The sequence below is a fragment of the Eulemur rufifrons genome, chromosome 5 (genome assembly GCF_041146395.1).
Source record: "Eulemur rufifrons isolate Redbay chromosome 5, OSU_ERuf_1, whole genome shotgun sequence".
NCBI classification, from domain to species: domain Eukaryota; kingdom Metazoa; phylum Chordata; class Mammalia; order Primates; family Lemuridae; genus Eulemur; species Eulemur rufifrons.
In genome coordinates this window covers 40,836,354-40,846,235 of record NC_090987.1, presented here as the reverse complement: position 1 = coordinate 40,846,235, position 9,882 = coordinate 40,836,354, and the positions used below count along the sequence as shown (strand labels likewise).

The window sequence follows — 9,882 nt, the reverse complement described above, 5'->3', positions numbered from 1 at the left end:
TAGTGTTTAATTTTAACTTTAGACATTAATTTTTTGTTCTCATCACCTTCAGGGAGAGTCTTGTATCCTGATGATGCAATGTACACTTTGACTTTCTTTTGGACCATTTTTGAACTACAAAACCAGCAATTTCACACAGTTCAGCTCAAGCAAGAACTAATCTCTCTAGACCTCAGTTTCTTCATCTTTAACTTGGGGATGTTCAACAAGATGAACTCAAAGACCCTAGGTTTGATATTCTATGACTCTAAGAATTGCAGGATCATGTTCATATACAGATCTACAGAGTAACATATGCATAGATGCCATTGCCGTTATAATTTTGCAAGACAGGGAAAAAATCAATTCATTCAATAAGTATTTATTGAGCACCTACTTTGAGCAAAGCCCTATACCCTAAAAGTACCCTAAAAGGTACTTTTATGGCCAGTCACAGTGGCTAGTGCCTGTAATCCTAACACTCTGGGAGGCCAAGGTGGGAGGATTGCTTGAGGTCAGGAGTTCGAGACCAGCCTGAACAAGAGCAACACCCCATCTCTACTAAAAATAGAAAAATTAGCCAGGCATCGTGGCTCATGCCTGTAGTCCTAGCTACTTGGGAGGCTAAGGCAGGAGAATCGCTTGAGCCCAGGAGTTTGAGGTTGCAGTGAGCTATGATGATGCCACTGCACTCTATTCGGGGTGACAGAGTGAGAATCTGTCTCAAAAAAGGGTACTTTTTTATGATATGAAAATATCAGAGCTTATTAGACCACTTAGAGGGAGAAAATTCTAAAATATTTTGGGAGCTTGAATTCCTTGAGCTTTAAGCCAAATTTAATTTTACATATGTCAAACACTCAGTCATGCCTAGGAATTCTAAAAGGAATGCCTAATAATTGCAGTCATACATTTTTCCGATGCCCTGGCCTGAGTCCATGAACAGGAAGGGCACAAGCTGCCCCACAAGAGTTTCACAATTTCTTTCAGGCACTTACTTCATTATGAAGGGAAATTTTTGACATTATAAACGTGCCAGATTCTCTCAGGCAGGGTAAGTGCTCACTTTATGAGTAAGTGATAAACCACTAAAAGTGCATTGACTCTTTTAGTCAATAAATCATTCATTCCACAAACATTGCCTGGGTATTATGTCAGGCACTTGGCCAGGATTCAAATGTGGAAATAAACAGACCCTTTCTTCAAGGAGCTCACATGCTATTGGACAAAATAGATAAGTAAACAAATACTTGCACTACCTTGCCACAAGTATATAAAAAGTACTATAATGACCACGTGGCAGGGGAGGGGCATCAGAGGGCTTATTTCACAAAGAAGGTGACATCTGAATTGGAATTTAAAGATCTGAGAAGAATTCACCATGAGTCGGGGAGAGGGGCAATGGGGCAGGGAATGGGTACTACAAGTTAATTGAACAGGATGTACAAAATATGAAGACCTGAAAGAATATTCTATATTCAGAGAAAGGTAAGAACACCTAAAGAGTGTGAGGCAAAGATGTTAAAGAAAATAAAACTGATAAAGCAGATTGGGACTAGCTTTTGAAGTCCTCCAGGCCAGCTCAAGAACATGAACTCCACTTCATATGTAATAGGGAACCACAGGTGGACCTTTAAGCAGCAGAGCAGCAGGATCAAATTTTAAAGATCACTGAATGGCATTACGGAGGATAGTTTCAAAGGGGATGGTTGGAACAGTCAAGATCAGCTAAATACCCCCATTCTAACAATAAGGAAAAGAGATGAGAAAGGACTAAATTTAATAGAATAAAACATTCTAAATTACCACTAACATCCAGAAACTTAAAATCAGTCATATGTATCATTAAATCTCGAGTTTCATCTATTCATTAATTGATCAATCTCAAGCTATGTAATACTAAAACAATTGGTTTAACTGACTTTTTTTTTTAACACATTGGCCAGTTTTTGTGGCACAGCATAGAGATAATTATCTGTTCATTAATTGCCATAAAATCATTTTAAGCTGAGGAGACAAAAAGTAACTTTTAAGCTTTGGAAGTGTTTTCATGATAAAATGGTTGCCCAAAGAGTATTTGTTCTAGGTAAGAAAAAAATCTAAAATCAAAATTAAGTTCTCTTATTTATCATATTAATTCAATATGTTAACTCAATTTTCTATGTAAAGAAGAAAATATTTACAGGGATAATCTATAACAGTAGAGAAGCAAAAACTGTGAATTTATTTGAAATTTTTCAAGTAAGTATTGATGCAGCAATAGCACCATCTTCCTACGTTTTGCTTAGATTAATTTTAAGACCTATTTTCCTTATTTGGAACACACCTATAGGAAGCAAGGCATATGCAAGCTAGGGTATATCAAACCTGCAGTCAGCATTTGCTACAGATAATCCACAAATACATTATATACATGACAAAAACAAAATTTTATTCCCAATTTCTAGTGAATGGCAGTCTGATTCTAGTTATTAGACCACTATTTAGGATAGAGGGACTGAGGTGCTCAAATGAAAAAAGTGAATTAGCTGCACTCTTACCTACTGTGGATCAAAGTAATGTGTTTTTCGTGGCTGGCCCAAGGCAGGCCTATGAGAGAGAAGCAAGAAAACACCAGAGATGGATGCCCAGGAGATGAGTAAAGATGGATTCTGGGGTCGGAGAACTAAAGTAGCCCATTAGAAAAAAAGGGAAAAAAGAAATGGGTACCTATATAAAAGGATCAGCAAATTTTAAATAGTGTTAAGATCTTATTGTTTCATAGCTTAACAATTTCTTTTGCAGGGCAAAAATTTTGAATTTTGAAATCCAATTTATCAATTGTTTATTTTATGAATCATGATTTCAGTGTTGTATCTAAGAACTCTTTGCCTATCCTTGGTCATGAATATTCCTTCGTATGTTTTCATCTAAAAGTTTTATGGTTTTATATTTTACACTTAGAGTTATGATTTATTTTTATATAAGGTATTAGGTTTAGGTGGAGGTTGATTTTTTTTTTTTTTTTTTTTTTGCTTATCTATATCCTATTGTTCCAACACCCTTTGTTGAAAACACAATGTTTCTCCATGGAATCACCTTTGCAGTTTCATCAAAAATCAATTGCCATATTTGAGTGGGCCAATTTTTATACTCTATTCAGTAACACTAATCTACATGTCTATTCCTTCACCAGCACCACACCATATTGGTTACTGTAACTTTGTAGTAAATCTTAACATCAGATAGCATAAGTTCTCCAACTTTATCCTTTTTTTTTCAAAATTGTTTTGGCTATTCTGGGATTTGTTTGTCTTCCCATATAAATTTTAGAATTATATCTATCTTGAGAATTTATTTCTTTTAACTTTGCCCATTTTGCTACATGCATTTTGAAGGTCTGTTGTTAGGTACATACACACTTAGGATTTTTATGTCTTCTTGGTGAATTGACTATGGTATCATTATATAATGTCTCATTTTTTCCCTGGTGATTTTCTTTGCCCTGAAGTCTATCTTGGTGTTTGCATGGTATGTCTTTTTCCATTCTTTTACATTTAGCCTTTCTACATCTTTATACTTGAAGTAGGTTTCTTGTAGACAGCACATAGGTGATGTCTTTAGGCCTTCCATTTTATTGCTTACTCACTGTCCCTATGTTTTTCCTTCCTCGTTACCCTTTCTTTTCTTCTTTTGGGTTATTTGAGCATTTTTCAGTATTGTATTTTAATTTGTTTTTATTTTTGATTATTTCACTTTGTATAATGCATGTGTGTGAGAATGTGTGTGTGGCAGGGAGGTTTGTTACAATATACACACATACTTAAATTTTCTCAGTATACTTAGAATCAATATTGTGCTACTTGAAATGCAACGTAGAAATTTTTTCACAATATAAATCCCTTTACCCTCCATCCTTTGTGTTGTAGTTGTCTCATACTCTACATACATTTAATACTTTGAAAATGCATCAGATAATGTTATAGCTTTTGCTTTCAAATGTCAAATATACTTTTGAGACCTTAAAAGAATAGTCTATTATACTTACAGAGATATTTGCCACTTATACTGCTCTTCCTTCATTCCTGATGCTTCAAATTTCCTTCTGATATCATTTCCTTTCTGTCTGAAGAATTTCATTTAGTAATTCTTTTAGATCAGGATTGTTGGCAATGAAATCTATTAGTTTTCCTTCATTTGTGAATGTCTTTTTTTTTTTAAAGAATTTTAGAAGTTTAATGAGAAATTTAGAAAAAAATACAAAGAAGTCCATTTTCTTTAATGTTGTACAAAAAAGTATGAGTAGAACCAAAAGTAAATAAATATTATCACATTATCACTAGAACACCACTATCTAGGTCTTAATGTTAACTATTCAAACAATAGAAAGTAGATGACAAATTTAGGGATCAGGAAAGAGATAAAACCAAAAAGTTTTCTACCACATCTATTCTTCTACACTGTGTACAGCTGTGCTCACAGAGAGGGCTTCTTTTACTTCTCCACTGCGTAGGAATTCAGTTGTATATAAAATGGAACCTGCTCAACAGCTGAGGAAGACTAGAAATGATGGGTCCCTAACCTGGTGCATTGTCATACAAATCAGACAATGGTGAAGCTACCAACTTGTAATTTTTAGGTACTGCAAACAAGGCTTTCTCTTGAAGCTGAACCAGAAACAACTTCTTATGTTCCGTGGGCTTTGTAGTATGTGCAGGAATATATGGATATTGAGGAGGTTCAAAATTTGTTCTACACCAGTTACCAAGGCAGTCAGCAGTGACCCATTCTTGTAGAACTCCATCTTGATGATCCAGTATCTGTGTCATTAAGCATTTTAATCTTTCAACTTCATCTTCTCCTGGGTTAAATTCACCACCAGGTAATGTGAAGAAAGTTGTTCCCAGCTGTAGCAGTAACACATGGGGTAGCTGGTGCTCATGTACTATCAGAACTCCTTCTACAGTCCTCCTCATTCCAATTTTATCAAATTCCTCCCTCATGCACTGAAATCTGGCTGCAACAGAGAGCATTCTTCTCATAGAGGGGCTCTTTTGCACCAAAAGTACAATTGATAAGAGGGTACAGGTTGACGTACACTCCAGGGTGAGGGGGTTGGTCTGCTGGATGTACTTGTTGCCAAACTGATTGACCCCCCCCAGGGCCAGCTGGTCTGTGAGCTATTGGGCGGTACCACAGACAATGCTGGCAAGCTAGAAGCTCTGAGCTCCGCACTAGCAAGCAGAAAGTGGGAGGCAGGGCAGACTTTCCCCAGGCGGGCAGCCTTATCTGCAACCCGCTCAGCAGAATGCAAGAGCAGAATGTCTTTATTTAACCTTCATTCCAGAAAAATATTTTCACCGGATATAAAATTCAGGGTTGACAATTTTTTTCTTTCAGCACTTAAAAAATGCTGTTCCACTATCTTTTGCAGGAACAGTTTCTGATGAGAAAACTGTAGCCATTTGAATATTACATCATTTTTCTCTTGCTGCTTTCAAATTGTTTTGTCTTCAGCTTTTGGCAGTTTAATTGTGATATGTCTGGGCATGGATTTCTTTGGTTTGTCTCATTTAGGATTCACTGGATTTCCTGAATCTGTAGGTTTAAGTCTTTCATCACATTTAAGAAGTTTTCAGTCATTATTTATTGAAATGATGTTTCTTCCCTATGTTCTTTCTCCTCTCATTCTGAAACTCTAATCACGTGATCGCTAGACCTTTGGATATTATCCCATACACCTCTGTCCATTTTCTTAAGTCTTTTCTGTCTTTTTCAGATTAGATAATTTCTATTAATCTATCTTCACATTCACTGACTCTTCCTTCTGTCATCTCCATCTGCTATTAAGCTCATTCTGTAAGGTTTTTTTAATTTTAGTTACTGTATTTTCTAGTTCTAAGTTTTCATTTGGTTCTATTACTCATTTCTTTAAGACTTTGAATCTTTTCATTATTTGAGCATATTTTGTCAGACAATTCCAACATCTGTGACTCATTAACATTGGCATCTGTTGATTCTTATGCACATTGAGATTTTCCTGGTGTTCTGCACTGTTCCATGTGTGCACCACCCAATGACCAGTGTGGGATCTGGGCTGTGTTGTATGCCTTAGTTCAGTTCTGAATGTCTTTGGCATGCTATTTAGGATCACATCCGTGCATGCACAAATCAAGGATGAACCCAGAAGTTTACAGACAACTTTATGGGTTTTCTTCCCTAGCTCCCCTTCTCTCCATAATCTCTCCTGGTACTGATTATTAGATTATTTTCAATTTTCTAATCTGAAAGCTGGACTTCTCTCCTCCATATTTCCTACTAGCCCCTATCTGGAGCCAAGCAACAAGATATTGAAGGAGTGGGAAAGCAACAGGGGTTCACTTCGCCCTTTCGAGACACAGCTTCTCCAGTCAAAGAAGAATGTTCTCCTCCCTCAGTTTTAAGTGCTGAGGAACTCAGCAGCTGCTATTCTTGCTGCCATTGCCACTATTGCAGCATGACTGCCTAAAGACTAAGGCATCAGACAATGGAGTAGAGATTTAAAGAAGAAGGGGGGGGAGGGGGAAAGATGTAGGAGGGGAGAGGGAGCGGAGGGGGAAAGGAAGAGAAAGAAAAGGGGATTTCCAACTCTTTCCCTGAGTGTTAGCTGATCTCTTTCCTGGAAGAGCCAGAGATCTGCTCCTGGAGCTCTCTGTGTCCATTTCAGTGCTCCCTTTTTGGTTTGGGGCTGCCTTAAGTTCTGGCTGGGAGTTACCAGAGGACAAGAAATAGTAATCTCACCACCTATTTTGTGGCACTTTAAATTCTTCTCTTCTGCTATCTGCCTACTACTATGTACCTTTCAGAGTCCTCTAATAGTGCTCCATACATTCTGTCCAGGTTTTATAGCTGTATTCAGTGGGAGAGACAAGGTGTGCTTGCTCCATCTTACTTGGGACCAGAAACATTTGTATAAATTGTGCCTGCACTTTCAAATAATTAAAATTGCAGTATGGTTCCCATTAAGCTGATATTTTTCTTCATTTGTCTAACTATAAATAAACTAGTTCTACTACATATGAAGTTTGTTATCCATTGACCATGATCCATAGCTACTGCTTGGTTTTCAGAAATCAGAAGCATTCTTATTGATATTAATAATTTCAAAAAACAATTATTTAGCCAATGTTGTCTCTACTTCTTCCTACTATTTTCTCTTTTAGTAGGCTAAAAGACTACAATAAATACAATTATATGAAGATATAATTTAATAAAAATTATTATTGTGTTGCTTGACTTTACAACAATTTGAATCTCTGCATGGCTGGACCATTTGATCATGCCATTTAAAGCAATTAACAACAGCATAAAAAGTCCTAACATACCAAAGACTATCCAACTGAATGGCCAGTGATATAAATAAAGAACTATTTTTAGAACAATTTTGTGCCACTAATATTTTAAATCACTCCACAATGCTGAATCATTTACAGAAAAGAGATTTTTTCTTTTATATGCTTAGTTTTCCAATGCTACTTATACTTTTGACATCTTAAGACCCCCATGGTCTGTCATAAAATAAAAATGCCATGAAAGAAGTATAGGCAGGAGCTACTTTTGCTGAAAGGCATATATGTCTTTTCTATCCAAATAGAGTGCTATCTCTTTGACAGTAGAAATTACATCTTTGTTGACATACACTGTAAGGCTAAGAATGCCTGGAAAATGGAACTGCCAAGATAGAAAGGAATATGGATAATAAGCCTGGACATTAAAGAAGACACATAAAGGCAGATCATGTAGAAAGAGCTTGTAGGACTAGATTTTGTATATATCAAGGCAAGATGGAATGGTGTAGAAATGGGGAGAAGCTGAATGAAATTCACCTATTGCCTTAAGAATATGATAGGAAAAGAAAAGTGGCTATAAATGTACATAACTGGCTTTTCAGATAACAAAGAGAACAAAATTTGTAATTCTGTCTTAACCTGATAATATTAATAGTTTAATAAAACCCTCATTTGTCATAGAATTTTAGAAGTTAAAAATACAGTACATTTTTACTATGTAGAGAATTTCTTATTTTTAAAAAACTTTGATAGATAGCACAGATTTTATTAGGTTTGTACAAACTTTTCCCAAGGCTCCCTTTCACTCTACATATGAAAGACAAATATGGTTTGAAATGGAGACACCAAATATATACTGTTTATTCCAATAGATACCTGTGGAACTACAATCTTAAAAAATGCTGAAAGGGGGAAGGAAGGTGGGTTTCCATCAATCTCTCAAATTGAAGGGAAGGAAATGATCACAGTAAGAATGTGTATGGAAAGCCCACAAACAACTATGAAAGTTGAGACCACAACTTGCCAATTTAGGCAATGAGCTAGCTGCCTAGGAAGCTAAGACTTAGTAAAGGGGTCATATGTTTATAAGCAGAGTAAGTTTCCCAGGAAAAAAAATACAGATTCCTCTTTGTGAAGCTAATGAAGTAGCCTGCTCCTGCACCAACCTAATTATTAGAGTCCTAGTTGTTAGAGTCCAATCATTTTTTTTTTTTTTTTTTTTTAGGATTTCCTCGGTACCTAGAATGATGTTCTGCACATAGTGAATTCCCAACACAAGAAAATCAAGATCATTATTTTGTAGTCATATTATGTATATCTGTTGATTTGATTCCATTTAAAGTAACCCAGTGGATTTTCTGTAAAATACACAAGGACTAGAATATGAAGTTTATAATCTACTATCAGTCCTAAATACACTACTTTACTTGCTTTAATCCCCAACAGAGTGCCTTTGAATATAGTGGGCAGTCAATAAATGTCTGAAGGATGAGGGTATGAATAAATGAATTAGCCAGACTATAACCCTGATGAAGGAAAGGAATTGGCCCATTCTTTCTCATGGCTCCCTACACCAAACTTTCAGAGCCAGCATACTCACAATGAAAGAACACCATCTGAATTAAGCTTCACAATGGCTCTCTCATTACCACTGGGCTTCTGGCATCCAGCACGTCTTGGAGTCCTAGTGTTAAGGAATGCATTCTGAGCCTGTGCCGGCACAGGCATGTCACAGTGATGCTTCTAAAACAAACCGGAGCTCAAGTTTGTTTCAAGTCTTCACATGCTTTGATGGAAGATGCGCTGGCAGCTGTTGTCATCATTAGCCTTGTGGCAATACTTTTTCCCTTAAGTGTCTTATGTCTCATATGAAAGCTTAAAACTCGTTAAATAGGGAGGGACTTTGGAATATGAGCCAATGTCAAACAGTAAAGTTTTTATTTTCTCCTGTTGTAGCAGCTTTAAAGTTCTGAATTTCCAAATCTCAGTTTTAACACCACTCAAAATTTTAAGTTAAATAATAGGGTAAGAACAGAAGGATACCAATTCCTTCTCTTGACTTTATGATCTTTACCAGAGGTCTAGTAAATGAAAGATTTAGAGCCTGCTAGGCATTTGGGTATAGAATCTCCTGTAATCCTGGCATTTATGGGATGAGTGAGCTGTCCATCTATGGTTCTATAACTTGGAGAATCTGTATGCTCAACCTAATACGGTCTTCTGTGGGCATTAACATTTTTCTAGCCACTGACCCAAGTGACACATTTTAAAACTCACAATAACTAATGATAATTGAGCACTTACTATGTATCAGACAATAGCTTAAGTTCTTTAAATTATAAAGTGTTCACAAAGCACTCTGAGGTAGATATTTATCTGCATTTCACAGACAAGAAAACCTGAGATTAAAGAGGCTAGTAACTTGGTCAAGTTTTTAGTTTTTTATCCACTGTAAGGAAGACTTTTTTAAAAAGGGTAATTAGCACTGCCTAATATTATAAAAACATCCACCCTACTAGACTATACATTCTTCTAAGGCAAGAACTACTATGTACTTCCTCTTTGTATCTCCTACAATACCTAGAGCAATGTCTCA

General features: G+C 36.2%; 1 pseudogene; it reads right to left on the bottom strand.

Annotated features, from left to right (window-relative positions):
- Positions 1–4,475: 4,475 nt before the first annotated feature.
- Positions 4,476–9,014, bottom strand: LOC138383177 (cleavage and polyadenylation specificity factor subunit 5 pseudogene; annotated as a pseudogene).
- Positions 9,015–9,882: the final 868 nt, after the last annotated feature.